Here is a 16,995-nt window from a genome sequence, read left to right as displayed (position 1 = left end):
CCTCTTATAGGGAATGTCCTTTTACCTCCTGAGGAATTCAGCAGATACTCCTGTCCTCATCCCAGCAGGTACCAGGACTCTCTCGGAGCAGGGGTCTCAAGCTCAGCTATGATCATTTTATGCCATGGGCTCTACTTCACTTGCACTTGCAGATAGCCTGTTTAAGAGGTTTCTTTGAAATACAGTGTTTGTATATGGATGGTGCAGTAAATATATGGCTACCAGCTTTTCCTGTCTGCAGTAACCCACTGAGCAACATGCCTCTGGCTCTGGTATAAGAAAACTGATGAATACAAAACTGCCATGAACACACACACTGTAATGAACACAGCTGCTGTTTAAAAAGAAAAAAAAGCCGAGATATTTCTATATCCAGGGCTTGGAGAGCAATTGCTTTTCAAACCTCACAGTTTGGGGCAGGCACAGACCAAGAGAAGTTAATGAGAGGCCTGCTCAGCCCTTATCACCCCTTTTTCTTTTCCTTTCTCTTCCTCCATCCTCACTCCCCCCTCGCCTTTGCCAGAAAAACCCTGCTCTCATTTCCTCAGACATGGACGCAGCAGAAATAACACTGATAGGAAGCACGTTTTCCCCCGCCGGATTACTTGCACCCCGGAGCCCCAATCCAGAATGAATTCTCCAGCCAGTATCTCTCATCCAACCTCAGCAGCAGAAAAAGCCCCAGAGGGAGACGTGAAACACAGGTGATCCCTCTAAACCCCCTTTTTCCCCTCAATCTGATTCAGGGGGAAGCACAAAAATCTGCACATTCCTGTAACGGCAAATAATAACTAGAAAGCCTCTGGCATTTCTCAGAGGAAGACCTGAATATATTTTGCCAGGAAGGTTGGTTGAACGCTGTTGCAGCTTCGTAACCCTTCGTTTCTATACACAAGGCCTCCGAAACCGTTAAGGTCTTAGGAGAGAGCGGAGAGATGGGGAGCAGGAGGGGGGGGGTCTGGCTTGCGATGTGAGCAGCAGCCAGGCTGCCCAGGACTTTGGCACGTCTGCTCCCTGTGATGGGGAGGATTTGGTTTCCATAGCAGCAATGGTGTGATTTCACCCCCCCTCCTTTCCTCCCCAGGACTTGTATTCCACAATTGCACGGGAGTTATATTTCACCCCAAGGCTTTTCATTTTCCTGCCGCAGCGTTTTGCGTGCTCTGGCAGGTCTGCCTTTTGCCGAATGCCGGTTTGGGGAGCGAGGGGGGGGCCATGCGAGCATCCCTCTCGCCTCCCTCTCCCTCTTCACACCGCTCCACAAAAGACACAGTGTTCCCTGTCCCCAACTGACTCATCTTCGCCGAGGTCCCCCTTTTCCTTGCTTGTCTCCAGCAATCAGCTCACGCATGCCTGGCTTTCCATAACAGAGTGGAGCTGCGTGCGAGTGCCAGGCGCCCGCACAAAGCCGGAGAGCTGCCCGTGGAGGAAATGTCAATACGGGAACACCAGGCTATTTACAAAACCCCTCTTTATCCTGCGACGGAGATGCATATAGCTGTGAAAACAGTCGTACCTGCATATACTCCCCTTTTGATTTTACCCACGTGAAATGTAGGGAGCTTCTTGTTTCTCTTGTTGCAGAGAAAGACTTCTTTTTTGCCAGCACAAAAGAGAGGAAAACACGCTCAGAAACAGGGTGATGTAACTGCAAACCACACCAACTATTCTGGGGACTCATAGGAGGATCTGGAAAGCAAAGCCAATTCATTTTTGCAGCTGATCCGTCTTCAAAACAAGCATCCCTTTAGTTTTACAGATTTGACATTTGTCTCCTTCAGAACCAACGGACCAGACTCTGTTCTTATTAATACCATAAAATGTTTTCTCCTTCAGCGTGGAGTCCACACAGAGAAGAGGCCAAATTCTCCCTGATTTTGGCAGGTTTCCCAAGATATGGGTGCACGGTATGTTGTGCGTGCGTGTCGATGCTACCTGTGCTCTGGGAGACCCCATCCCATGTATCTGGAGCAGATGCATCCCAAGGAGTCCTGCTGCCAGGCGGGATGGGGGACCTGGGGCTCAGCACTGTGCCGACAGAGTCCCTGGCTTTTAGATCACATCCCCGGCTTTTAGATCACATCCCCAGCTTTTAGATCAAAGCTGGCACTGGTCCTACCAATTCAGAGGCTGCCAGGCTGAGCTAAGGCGTACGCTTTTTGGTACAGGCTAACCATGTAGGGAGCAAAGGATAGGATACAGAGCCCGGTGCAGCGTGGTGCCTTGGCTTCTCGCGGAGGTCTCAGCCCATCCACCAGTGGGAAGCGCACGGTTTGGCATCCACCCACGCTCAAATATTGATCGAGACTATTCCCACTGCTCCTACCAGCTTGTTCCAACACTTTGGGCAGGTTAGTTTCTCTTCGCCTAAGAGAAAGAGAGTTCACTTATGGGCATAAAGATGTTTTTTCACCACTCGGAGGTGTTATTTATAGTCACTAATGTTTCTAAGCACCTTGAAAGAAGTGGTTTTATCACTGCTTTTAGTAATACTATTGGACTGGTGTGGTGGAAGAGCCCCAAAGGCTGCACTCACGAATCAAGACCTCCTCATGGCAAGGGATGCTGAGATAAATTTGACCACAAAAATCCCATTAATTTCCATGTCACTGAATTCTCCAGTCATCTTGGAAGAGCCTTTTGCTGGAGCGCAACATCTGTTCCGGCTCAGAAAGATGGTAGTAAACATCACATCTTAATTAAAACTGTGTGTACAGTTGTGGGAGACATACTGGTACCTCCTAGAAAAAAGGGATCTTAATGGCTTTGCTCCCAGGTGCTGACAAGAAATGCCTGTTACTGTCATTGTCTTGGTGAATGCTGAGTCTCCCTTTGTCAGAGACAAAACAGAGTTCAGAGGAAAAGCAGTAAAAGGACTCTGCCCCCTCTTGGCAGTGTCCGTTGGCTGCAGAAAATAACCTTACCCTTCACAACCAGCTTGGTAGGAAAGCCCCTCTAGACATCATTTCAGTGGTAAAACAGATGTAGGTCATACATTCAGCATGATATCTGTTAGGTAAAGGGACTTACACTCTACTCTTCTTTTCACTACACCAGAAAAATCTCACTAAATATAATGACTTTTTCCAACCATGCACAAATCAGGGTGACCCTTCTACGTTATCTATTACATTCTCAGTCAGGCTCATAAATTGACTGTGGTGCAAATATTTCTCATTCTCAGTTTCCCTTGCTTGCAGACTTTGTAGCAGAACTAACATAGTGATCATCTCACTCCAATATGAATAAAACAGCTCCAAGAACCTGTTTTCAACATTCAACCCTCATTTGGACACCATGAGTTTCCCAAAAAGTAGAATTTCATGAGAACTCTGTTCTAAAACTCTTTTTGTTTGAAAGAGACTGAAACCAAACTAGAAACTCCTCAGAGGACGCACCAGCTCACTCATATTGTTAAAACATCAGTTTTAATTGAATTCATTCAATAAAAGGACCTCTGCAGAGCCCTTCAGGATCTATCATGATATAGATGCAAAAAAAAATGAATATTCAGAATATGTAAGTTAGAATATGAGTTTCAATGAGCATCTGCTGAAGGCTTCCGTGGTTCCTACATCCCACCAGGTTCTTCTGAGGCCAAGCAGCCTGTGAGTTCTGGATCCCCATTGCCAAAACATCTTCTCAGGAGGTAAAATAGCTGCTGTTCTTTTTATCTAAAGACAGTTGTCTGCCATGTAGGTGCCCACACCTGAGCCAGGTGGCTTAGACGCCTTTTGTAGCCAATTAAAAGAAACAGGCCCTTCTAGGTGCAATTTGTCAGACCTAAATAGCTGAGGATGAAAATGAGCAGCACCCAGCTTCTCTCTACTGACTCTAAAGGAGGCCTTTGTTGACTAAATCAAGTGGAAATATCAGTTTTTCATCTGTCTGAAGTCAAGGAGTCACAGAATGGCTAGTCTGGAGCTCCAAAGCCCTACTCAGAGTAAGGCTAACTTCAAAGTTAGATCAGGTGGCTGAGGTCCTTGTCCAGCGGATTTTTGAAATATCCATGGCTGGAGATATCTTTGCTTCTCTGGGCAACACCCTCACTGGGAAGAAAAAAAAAAATCCTTACATGAAATCAGAATTTTCTTTGATATAACTGCTACCTGCTGCCCCTTGTCCCTTCACTGAGCAACCTGAGATCCTTTCACTCGGGGTTAGTCTGGCTCTGTCTTTCTCTATAATCCTCCATTAGGAAGGGCTATAAAGGCGGGAGTGAATCCCATCCTTGGTTCCCTGGTCATGGGGCAACGATCATCTGTGTGTTCTTTGAAAATTCAACAACCCCCAAGATGTTTCAGATCTGCATGCTCAAATGCTGGGATTTCCCAGAAAAGCTTTTTTCTCCATCAGAAAATTTATATCCAGCACTAGTGCTGAAGAGGGAAGATTTATGCTAGGCTACTAATTTATTTTCTATTTTGGGTTCATCCTTCCTTTGATAGCTGAGCTGGATTTACACCTCTTGGTATAATCTGATGTTGGTACAAGCATGTGTTTTGCTGTTGGAGGCATAGCACAAAGTCTGTCCCACAAGCCAGGATATAACTTTTTCCTCGTAGGTCTTTCAGTCTATATAAAGCAGAGCATAACTGAGTACAAAGCAGATAGAAAGAGCACATAGGTCACAACTGCACAGCTATGTGACCGTGTAATGAATCCTGTGACTGTACTTAGGTTTTAAATTACAGCCTGTTCTGATTAGTCCCATTTCTTTTCTTCTTCTTCTAGCAGTTTTGTGATCTGCTTGTTGTTTTAAATTAATAAACAGAAGCGATGCAAAACTCATCCTATTTCATTCCTGTTTCTGTTAGGTAACTTAGTATGATAGTACAGTAAATACAAATATAAAAAGGTTGATATTCAGTCAATTTTTGTTTTGTTATGGATGCTGTTGACATAAATGCTGACCATAATTAAGAGTTCATTCTGGAGCCATTGTGCCTTTGCTGAAGGCAAATGAATCATGGCATAGCCTCACATTCAGGAAAGTCCAGAATTGCAAAAATGAAGTAGATGATAGAATTAATCAAAAATTCAGAAGGTTGGTGATTTGTGTCCTTGTGAAAGCCTAGGCAGATAATTTCATAGGATTTTATTTTAAAAAGAAAACAGGAGCTGCATAAATATGTAAATGACACATCCAAGAATGAGCAAGCCAGAGAAATATTATTGCTATTTGTCTGGCTGGCCTGATATATATATATATTAACAAAAACAATCTCAGAGTCATACATGGTTCTTGTGTGCATTTTTAAACACAGATGCATAGCTGAAAGTGTGTGCCTATGCATGTAATTAAGTGATAAAAATATGGATGGAAGCATATGCATTCAAATGAGTTGGCACCTCTATTCAAAGAGCTGAGAAATCTGTGTGTTCCATGATTTCCTTTAAATTTCAGGAATCTTTCTTCCTGAGCTTGTCTGCATATTCTCAAGCACAAAACAAACTCTTCTGAGATACTGGAGACCTTCAACTTCATTGCTATGTTTCACATTTTCTGCCAATAATTCTGTGCTCCCTCTCAAAATATTTCCCATGTGAGACTTTCATATACTGATCTTACCACCATATTCTTCCACAACAGTACTAAAGCTTGCTTTTATTCAGGACTAATTTCTTGTATTAAGAAACTATGGTAATCAGTACGGAGCAGAGTTTGGCCTCCTGAAGATGTCCCTCTCTAGACTGATGAAATTACAGGCTTTCCAGATCCAGCTCACAGAGCACCCTTCAAAATCCAGGTTTAGTTCCCAGTGTAGTGGCTTGAATTTTACCAACAGCATCACCAGTGAAAACCAGTATCCTGTCAGTTTATACCAGATATGCTGAAAAAAATTAGAAATTAATGCTAGATAACGGAGAATGAAGACTGCAATGCACATCATTAAAGAAAGAAATAACAGGAGAGAGGCTATGGGAGATTTCTTTGTGATCACTTGCTGGAAAAAAATGAGCACTTTGAAAATGTTAAGGAAATGTAACAGGGTGATGTGCTAGAGTTTCTGGTAAGACAAGATCAGAACCACTGGCAATGCTCAACTGTGAATAACATATTGTAATTATTACTGTCAGTTCTGCAGGCCACAATGTGAAAACAGGTATGTACAGGGACGCTGAAGGACTAATTGGTCTAATTTGTCTTAACAGATAGGAATACTGAGGACACTGTAAAATGAAAATGGAAGAAACATCAGAGTACTTTACTCTCCAACAAGAAGCACATTGAATTAGAAGCTAAATATTGATCTAGATGTGCAGGTGATAGGAAACGAAGGAAGCTTCTTTCATTAAATTAGCAGTATGAAGCAATTTCCGAAGTAGTTCCAGTGCAGCAGTCCTACAGTATAACTGATAAAATCAGGGTAAGCTTTCATCAGAATCTCATCTCTAATAGTCATCTCAGTCTGTGAATCTTCCTGGATAACCTCTGAGGGCAGAAAAGAGTGTTTAAAAGGGATCTCATTTTGCAAGCGTCCAAGTTCTCTGCTTCTCCCATAGGTCACTAGTCAAATTCAGGAGGACAGTACCCAGAAGGTGGCTTTTGTCTTTTAATCCACACTTCGTTTTGCAGCTTCCCCTCCCCTCATCCTTTTACAAGCCCCTCATGGCCATCAGTCTAATTAGGTCTCCCATGGGAAGTGATGCACTCCGATCTTCAAGCCAATGCACCAAGAACTTCAGAGTATACATCCTGTATGGCAGCTGAAAGACCAGAGCCTGCCTGACTTAATTATAAGGCTTTGCAGACAAGATAAACTCCTAGCCTTTGGTCCAATATAGTTCCATTTTTCCCCATTTAGTAAAACTAATGCCATCTTTGCACCACCTACCCAAGGGTGGCAGCACCAGGCAAGCTTGGGTACCTTGAGAGAGTGTATGCTGCCCTCCAAGTTTGACCAGAATACATTTTACCCCCAACCCTTTTTGGATCAAGTGTACTACTAATGGTCTCTTCTACTTCTTGCGTTACGATGAAGCTCTGCGTGGAGGGAGAAAGGAAAGGGCTCTTTGCATCCTGCAGTCTTTGTGCTTTTTGCAAACCCATAGAGGAGTAAAGCACAGCATTGCCCTTCTCCTGTGAGGTCCTCAGGTCACCATTAGGCTTTTGGCTAACAGTACTCTGTCCTCCTCTGGTTTTTATGGGAGGTGTTGCCCTCTCTATAAACAAAGTGAATTTTCCACTCCAAATTATCTGGGATTATTCACGTCAGTATTTAAACACACTCCCTTTGGTAATGTTTTTACTCTTTATATTCTTGTTTTTACAAGCTTTTATTCATTTTTTGTTGGCACTTATTCTCCCATCGAGAGGATTTTGAACTCATGTCCATAACCACACTTTCAGTTCCCAAGCAGCTATACATGGGGAAAGGTAATTCACACTCCTCCAGTCAAAGGACTAATCTGATTAAACACAGCTGATCTGTAAATTTAAAACACAAGCAATGACCTCCCCAAAACAATTGCTTGTGATCCATCCTCAAAGCTGAAAATTTTAAATACTCTCTGACTCAAAACACACCGATGAAAACAGCAATCTGAAAACTGGAGAAAAAATGCTACAGCAATTTCAACTTGTTCCTCTGCTCACTCCATAAATAAATAGGAATAAAAATGCTCCCTCCCACAGCGGATAAGGCAGGAAGGAGGAAACAGTCAAAAATTTCCTGAGATGGTCTGTAGAAACTCCATACTCAGACAGAATTTGAGAACAAAATGGTCAAAATCGGTTTTGCTTTGTTTATTAAACCAGATGTTTTGTGAAAATGGTAACTCAGAATGTAATTGCTACTTTATTGCAACAACACTGATTTTTATTGAAACAAAGGGCATTACCTATGGCTGGAAATTTTGACTGCTTAGAGAAGAAATTTTTTATGGCATGCTTCTTGCTAGAACAAAAATGTAACCTGACATTCCTAGCCCTTAAAAAAGTGTGCACTTCACACAGTAGGCCTTCTAACAGCAGCCGGAGCCAATCTAAAAATGTGAAAGGGCATTACAGTGTCCAAGGGTAGAGAGCTATGACTTTTGAGAGGCATGAGGGTCACCAGCTCTTGCGGCACAGCTCCTAAAGCAGCTCCGTGTCCCATCACTCATGAAAAGGGGCTGGTTTTTCATTGCAGAAGCTGTGCTTTTGGAGTGCCCTGTGACAGACCCAAACTCAGCTTGCAGACACCATCCAAACACATCTTAGGCAAAGCCCTGGGATTTCCATTCTTTGAGTGTCTCCTAGAAATCTCCCCCTCTCCTTCCTCAGCTTTGAGAGCATCTGCTCTGTGTCTCACAGCTCTGAAATTTTGGGATGGAGCTTTCAGGGCCTGGAATTTTGGCACAACCCTACAGGCCTCTTGGTCCATAGATCTTACATATTTAGAAGAGGATCCCTTCAGATCTTCGTGCTATGTCTGCAGAGTTGCCCATCTTCTGAGCTATGCTGATGGCATTACTGTCTCTACTAGAGGCTTTGCGCACAAAGAAGAATAAAAACACTGTAAATTCACAGATTAGAAGTTTCTCCTTAATGCTTTCTTATGAGAAGTGTGGTAATAACAGGATATTCAGCTGACCACTGCAAATCTTGAAGAATCTACTAGTACCGATATGCCTGAGCCTTTCCCCAAGAGCTAGGTAGGATCAAGGATACCAGAAATTTCTATTGCTCCAAAAGAAGTAGGGCTCAAGGTGCTCGGTAACTTCCCATTGGGCAGACTGGAGCAAAATATACAGTAGATACTGTGCAAAGAATCTACTTTGACCTATTCCATGTGTTTCTAGCAGAACCCAAGATAACTGCTTCATTCTTCTTCATGACCTGCCTCTTCTCAGCACCGCAGCCTTGCCCAGAGTTGTAGGTGGCTGCCATGTAAGTAAGGAGTAGTTCCACCGTATTTAGCACCCTTGTCCTCTCTGCCCTCCTAGGACTGACCGGGAGGTCAGTCTGCCTTGTCCACTGTGAAATTACTTCTGCCATAGTAATTAGTATGGCTGAGAGTAGAAATTTTAACAGTAAGTATTCACACAAGAGGGCACTTCTCCTTTTTAGTCAAGATGTTCTGATGGGGCCCCATAGCAGCAGGGAGCCTGGACTTCTAAGCAAGACGTTTGGGAATTGCTCCATAACAAACAAGAAAAGATTCTTCAAAAATTTTCAACTCTCAGCTCTTGAGCCAAACATACCTCATGCCATTTATTCTCACAGCTAGCTTCAGAGAAATATTATGGTAGAAAATCTTCCAAGTCTGCAGAATTGGGCTGTTAGCCAAGCTGAGTGAAATTTCAAAAAGCAGCTTCTCTTCCATATTTTCAGTCCAGAAATACAGCTGCGGTGGCCATGGGCAGATTTGCCCATCGTTGCAATTAATCTGGACCCAGTGAGGTCCCAGGGTCCTGCACGTAGATAATATATACGGTGGTCATTATCTGCCTCCCACAATTAACTGTGGTCCTCCCCCTGCTTGCATAGATTGGAAGCTTGTGAGTGCATGCTATGGCTATAGCAGGGTTTAAATTAGGGATGAAGAGAGAGGAGAACAGGGACATGTCCATAAGTGTTCAATACTCCAAACTTTCCAAGTTCTGGGAAAAAATTCTGACCACTCAGAGAAGCCTCGGTAGCTGTAGCAACTGTGGCAAATAACTACACATAGGAAGATGCCTGGCAGCACGGCTCTCTACTTGGACAGTATGGGAGGGGGCCATGTTTCTGTATGGATAAACTCTTCCTGCACTAAATCTTTAATGAGCAGGTGTAGAAATGTCTTCGTCATCATGACGCTGTCTTTTTCTGCCTCTTCTCTCCAACAGTGTCTCACCATGGATATCTGTTGCAGGCTAGCTGCATCCCAAAGGAGATTTTTTGTTCCCTGCTTCTGTTTGTTTATAACAGCCTCCAAGACTGCTGCAGAGCCAAGGAATGACTGGCTGTTTTTTCAGTCTCAGATATTGGCTCAGTAGAAAGTGGTTCATCATTAGCCCAAGCACTCTTTAACTCACTTGCTAAAAGGAATGCTGCTGTATCCTTCTTGTCTGATATCATATATTACAGCGGGCAAACCACCTCACCCTTTTCTTCCTGCCTCAGCCCAGTTTACTGCGGATAAATCAGTATGTACTAAGGCATCCAGTCCTGATGTGAATATAATTCAAGGGAGGAATATTTGGTTCCACACATTGTTATACTCCCCCCCCCCGCCCCACCCTGCAAAAACTGTGAAATTATTTCTGTATTTTAGTTTTCTTGTGTCAGCTTTCCAACATCAGATTTTTAAAAAGTTTTTGCTTAAGTTAAAAATGTTCTCCTACCATAAATCCTGTCAGCCTCAAAAATACCAACTATTTTTCACTTTCTGAGTTGAGCTTCCTTCATGAAGATTGCTTCTGGAACAATGTGATGGATTATGAGTTATAGCTAGGGAGCCTAAAATAAATCCTAATTGAAATGCAATAGACCATGACTCTTTTGAAAAACAGGGAGTAGAGGGAGACCAAGGTTATTTAATTAAGGGTACTTCAAGCTTTTTTTTGTACTGAGCAGCACAACTTTGCAAACCTACCAGGAAAAACAGTCCCTCTACAAAGTTCAAATGTCACTCTCCTCCTAAAAGAGCATGTATGTGAAAACTGATTATCACCTAATTGACATTAATAGGGCAGAATTTAGAGAATTAAGAGCTGGAAGGATCATCTTAGGAGAGACTAATGGAGCTAAATATTGCATGTAAAACTTAGCTAAACATTTACCAAAGGGAACATAACAATCTACAATCTCCGAAGGAAATATTTACTGAAGGAATAAGAAGATTGTCTCATGCAGATAGATATACATAAATAGTAAGATGAGCTCTGTGGAAGACAGGCTCTCTTTTCAGCATGAATTGAGATTTCAATATTTGTTTTAGTTTGCAATGGCACTTTTTCAGTTTTAAATGGTTTATTTCAGATGGCTCAATATTCAAAATGGGAAATGAGGAGTTGTTCTGAAAGACGGATTGAAAAGTATCATACTGAAGATGTTGAAACTAGCCATTAGCTTTGTCTGAATCTTTACCCTTTCTCCTATGAACATTTTAGCTCGAGCAGTCTGATTTCCCCATTTTGCGGCGCCTGCATTTTCTGACACACTTTCATGATAAATAGTAATATAAACTAATGAAGAGAAGTCAGCTGAATTTTGCACTTCCTGGCCAACGTATATGCAGTCAGCCTCTTCTTAAGAAGCCATTCTTAAAGGAAATTACAGAAATATAATTGTACACCAGACAAGACTCTAAAACCCAAACCATGTTGCTCTGCTGAAGACATGTACTACATGAGTAGAGTGTGCAAAGTTATCTTTTACTTTCCCAGTCTTCTGAAAAGCAAAAAATTGCTGTTGACTTACAGCCCCTAAAATCTCAAGTAAATGCAGGGCTGCTCAGGAGTTTTTTCTCAAAATATCTCACCATTGTGGCATAATATTTTTATTACAGCTTCATTTATGCCAGCACCAGATAGGCTGAAGAAATGCTACCATGTAAACATTACTATCAAGTCTACATCTGTGTTTCTGCCATTGCTAGCATGGAGTTATGTGAGCGGGGATGTTTCAGCGCTGGGGGAACTTGAGGATCGAAGTTGCAGGGTAATTGAGGGAACTGAGGAAGATCTAAGCATCAAATACAGCAAGAAACATCCACAAGCCTAAAGGAGCCTCTCTAACATGCTTCTTGCTCTGCTCACTTCTCATGTTCCGAAAGCTTTTTATGGAGAGGATATAAAGAAGAAAGCAGGGAGTCAGAATAAAATTGTCTGCATAACCCTGTTTTATTTAGTCCTAATTTTATGAAGCAGTTTTTAAAAGCACATATTAAAACCAAGCACAAGGGTTTGAGCCACCTGTCACAACTTTGGTGTTACAACGGAGTTTATTGTGATTCATTCTTGTGCAGGAAAATCAAGCTCACAGCTTTCAAACAAAGAAAGCCAAAGCAGACAAAAATGTTTTTCTTCAGCAGCAATGTTAGTTTGAATATTCCTTTAGGATAGAGCTCAGTGCCTCAAAGAGAAATGCTAGGGTATTTATTTCAGTTAGGCAGGGCTTTCTGTAGTTGTCCTTGATAAAATCACTTTGAACTGAAACATCTGACCAGAACTATGAATTGCTGCCTAAAAATATTGCATCACATGAGAAAAAGTGAAATTATATATCTTGAAATGCAAGCATTGCTTTAAGCCTCCTTTATAAAATGCTTGTGGAGTTTTATGGTAGGTACACCCCAAATTTTTATGTTGCAACCTATTTATTTCAGATGCTTAGGCCTTTGCTATGTGTAGAAGAGGCAAAACCAGAAAAACAAATAGGGTAGTTAGTAGTTGTAAATTACATTTGCACAAGAAGAGAGGAAATGATCCCTTAGATAAAATTAATTGTGAAAATGAACTCTCATAGTTTCGTCACATATTGATTTTTTTCTCCAATCTCTTTTCTGTTGCAGGAATCAAATGGAAATCCATGCTGTGTCCTTGCTCCCATGACTGTCAGAATTCAGGTTGCCCTGGAGACACGATGCCACATTCGCAGAAGGGGAAGAGAGAGACCTCAGCCCTGCTGTCCTCTGGGGACCACGCTCCCAAAATTCCTCGGTGGGCCTCCTTTGACCCCCGAGAGAGACAGCCAGCGAAGTATTTGTAATGTGAGATGTTATTGTAAATTAAACGCTTACTAATGAAAGATCAGAGGGATCACTTTATAAAGCTAGCTTCCTATATCTCCGCATGCCTTTGGGAAATACACCATCACGCTTTTTAGCAGCACAGCCACAGGCACTGTATTATTAAAGCAAGCAGAGCAGCAAAATCTCTTAGTCTCCTAAAAAGGTGTGACACTGGATAACAATTAGGAATATCCTGGATATAAGAATATACCGGATTAGAACCATTCTTAAATCCACGGACATTTCTCTCGGAATCATTCATCTGGAACACTGGATAGTATCTGCTAGAAATGGAAAGTAGAACAAGTCAGCCTTACAGGCTGAGCTTGCTGTCAGTCTTTGGAGGTACATAAATCCCTCAGCAGGTCAATACATTATTTCCTCTGTCACATATAGGATTTACCGCTCCCATCAGTGCACTGCCCCGTTATGTTGTCACACAAGAGGCTGGAGTTCAGGGAGGACCTGGGTACTCAGCGAACAAAAGCCTGGCACACATGACATCAAAGCCAGCGCACACATGCACACCCCTCTGAGCCTCGGGACAAATGAGCGCAGCTCATCTCCCCCTTTGCATCACCCAGCAGCAAATTGAGCATGGAGTGGAAATGAGGACAGCAATGAGGGAATCTAGGAATATTGACTTCTTTGCCGTGTAGGCTGGCAATCGGGAGCTCTTGTGGAAACCTGTAAAATGGGAATGGGTTGGAGGATACTGATAAAGATCCTGTGCTGAGGACAAAAAGTCATACTGCTGCTAAAAGAAAAAAAAAGGCACGTGCGTACAAAAGAAAGCAACACGGGCGCTGCTCTGCGCAGAATGGCATCTGTTTTCTCCAACACCTTGCGACTGGGTTCACAAGCCTTGTAGGGCAATTGTGAGTGGTGCTGGACAGAAAGACAGCAATGTGCAAGAGATGAGCATGAGGAAAATAAGACTGGAGGCAAAGACGACCACTTTGCAAACTGTGTTACTGCTGGGGAAAGGAGACGCCTTCCTGTAACTGAATGCTTGTAATTTGGGAGGAATTATATGCTTTCTGTGGGTCGAGATTTGCCCAAGTGTTCTGCTGAAGGTCCAGTCCTGTGCCTTCCGAGTTTGTCGCCGCTCACAAACGCAGCCATCAAATGCTAAACTCAGACCAAGCAACTGACTAGCACTCACCGATGGACCTAACCTCTATAAATTAATTAAAGACATTTTTAATCTAACCCCCTCAATATTTTTCACCTTTGCCATACCTGTGGCAATAAATCCCAGTCTGGGTAAACATGTCACTAATTATCACACTGCTTCCCCAGGCACTGGAACCCCAAGTCTGTGTTGCAGCTACCCTGTTTTCCTGGAATAGTGAATAAAGCCTTTCTCAGACATGTTTTGGTACACTCCATTCCAATATATAAATGTAAATGAAGAGATCCATATTCAGAATCTACAATGGCAACAACTGTTAATTGCACAGTCATAGCTATCAAAACCAATATTCAGTATGATCATGTCTGGTGCTCGCCTCAGGGCATACCACAATCATAATTAATAATGTTATTTAATAACAATAATAGGGCGAATGCAGATTATGAATTCATGGGCAAGGTTAATAAATGGGATCTGATCATTAGGTAGATACAGCTGAACAATTTATGAAGCATTTTAAGAGCTTCCCTGAAGGTGGTGAATCAGGGCTGATCTGCTTGGCTCCTTTAGTGAGCAACAACAATGAAAAGTAAATAAATAGAGATGCAAAACAGCCTCGTCTCCTTTTTATCATGCCCTTCCTCTAAACTTCTTTTTTTTCTTTTCATACCAGAATTAAAATGCCTTTGTAGCAAGGACTTTTGAAGGAAACTTTGTATGATACAGAGCCTAACCTTTTTGGGAACTGAACGTTATTATTATTTTCTTGGTCGTGGAGTTCTCCACCTCAGTAATCCATGTACAAAAGGCTGCTTCCTGTCTTGACAGGTTTACAGTCTAGGTCATTCAGTGTAAAAGAAATAATGAATGATTGTGCTAACGATTTGTCTTCTAAAAGGTAAAGCCTTTGGTGTTTCTGCTCATTCTGACACGGTCTCCAGCTTGCACAGTCCTACCATGATCTATAAATGGTATTTTTCGGAACAGAAAGTCTCTGCTGTCATTCTTGAGCAGGTATGAACAAGCCAGTGCTTACTATCAGTATCATGTTACTGGGACTTAACATACCGTTGAGAATTTGAAATGTGGTAAGTAGCATGGCTGCAAGGTCTTTCTACTTACTGCAAAGTTAAATGCATTAGTTTAAAACCATCTTTGAGGTTAGACGGGCTAACAGCAGGCACATGGGCACCTATGATGCTTCAGCTGTCAAGCAGTACCTTGCAAAACCAAGTAACTCAGCTGTTTTTGACGGCATGCTCTTAATCCACAAGGGAAGAGGGTTAAGTGAAGGGCACTGACAGACAAGCTTTGGCTGAGCTTCAGATGCAGGGACCGAAGACTACGTGGTGCTACTGCCCCCACAGCAGAAACAGCAGAAGGAAGGACACCTTACTCCACTGCTACCTCAATCAGTGCCCATAAAGTGGTTCACAATTAGATACCAGGGCAAAGGGACAGAACTAAAAGGTGAAGGTGGGTTGTTGGGGTTTTTTTACCTAGTGCAGCAAGGTAAGCCTGTCAGTGTCCATATAATTATATTATCCCATATTTGGAGTAAGTCAATAATACACATAATACATATACATACCATACACACCATCAGCTAATGTGCAGTAACATGCTTGGCAGCATTAAGTTGAGGAGTGTGAGTGTTGCCCTTGTTGGAACCTGAACCTCCAGTTTGGACCCAGCTGTGAAAGTCACCACAGTGAATTTACAAAAGAACCCAAGAATGATGAAAGCAACGGTGAGGTTTTTAAAAGGTAACTGAAAATGTAAGAATTTTTATTGTCAAGGACTGCAGTGCTACAGCAGAAGAGGAATAATATTTCTAAAGAAGAAGTAGGAGAGTTGGAAGAAGTATTTTTTTGGAAGACAGTTACAGTCAGAGGGTAACATACTCAGAACCAGGCTCTTCTCCGAGAAATACCATTCACAGGTAAAAGAACGGTTTTTACAAAGCCTGTTCTCCCAGAGGACAGGGAAAGTTCTAATTTGGTCAGCTCTGAATCACAGCCCAATAAAATGAAAAATAGATTATGCTTCAAGCACAGATACTAGAATAACTTCGCAGATGATTATATAGGCAAAAGTAGCAGCATATGCTGTACAGTGCTTTGCAAAATGCATGGTTTGAAAACCCATATATTTAGTGCAGCCAGGGATGGAAGTGCAGCGTGAGCGAGCACTGACCTCTAGTGGACATGAAAGTCTGGAATTGGTAAAGATCGTTCAATTCAAAATAGAAAATACGTCATGCAGACAGACAGTTGTCCCAAGGCTTGTGCTTGGCAACTCTGCAAGCTACAGTCAGCATAGTTTTACTATTAGGAATCTCTCACTGTCTATGTGTCAGGAACTATCACATCTATTTTAACGTCTAGAAGCAAATGTTTTATGGCCAAAAGAAAACAGTGCACACTTAGAATTTGCTTAGTAAGATGGGCAAGTCAACTATTGGTCAGTAAAATTAACTGAGGCTAAATTCATTCCCCTTTATAGCTACTTATTAAATAACTTGGCATTGTTGAGACTGTCTCCATGGGCATTAGCAAAGCATCAATATTTTAAAGAAAAAAATCCTCAGGAAACATGAACATGCATGTCATATCATACTAAGAGTCTTAGTACTACTTTTTCTACAATTGAAAAATACAGAATGGTGAGGGTTCATATATTTTCAATGTCTGCCCCAAAGGAGTTTGCTTGTGTCTCACTTGCAAGTTATTTTCCTTAGGAAAAGTTCTGTAAGTGTTCTGGAGCTCTTCTTTAAACTAATCCAAAGGAGAAAAACAATCCCAGGCACATAATTCCGTAAGGCTGACCTTCAGCTGAAACTACCAAAGCTGGGTGCTCTCAAACAATTAATGTGCAATACAGGGTTGCCTTCCTGTATCAGTAACGTCATACTTCATTCAGAATTCTCACCCAGAAGCTAATACTGGGGTTTTGTGCTTTCACCACCTTAAGACAGTGAGGTTTCTGGGAAATATTTGGTCAAGAAGGCTCCAAAAAATTGGAGCTTGCACCTGGTCTTGCAGAAGGGCTTTGTCATTGGTGTGGGTTGTCCTTGTTTCCTTTGCACTCTGTCTCACACAAGAATTACTGGGCCCCCACCCTAGACATTTATTCTTGCCTCAGAATGAGGGGGAA

At 42.2% G+C, this 16,995-nt stretch overlaps 1 long non-coding RNA gene across 1 annotated transcript; it reads left to right on the top strand.

Annotated features, from left to right (window-relative positions):
- The first annotated feature begins 379 nt into the window (after positions 1 to 379).
- On the top strand, positions 380 to 12,553 carry LOC128141394 (uncharacterized). Its single transcript, XR_008234993.1, has 3 exons — positions 380 to 704; positions 3,586 to 3,649; positions 12,486 to 12,553. It is a non-coding gene; the product is annotated as an uncharacterized LOC128141394 (long non-coding RNA).
- The last annotated feature ends 4,442 nt before the right edge of the window (positions 12,554 to 16,995 follow it).

Source organism: Harpia harpyja, chromosome 4 (assembly GCF_026419915.1).
Source record: "Harpia harpyja isolate bHarHar1 chromosome 4, bHarHar1 primary haplotype, whole genome shotgun sequence".
NCBI lineage: Eukaryota > Metazoa > Chordata > Aves > Accipitriformes > Accipitridae > Harpia > Harpia harpyja.
This window is presented reverse-complemented; position numbering and strand designations above follow the sequence as displayed.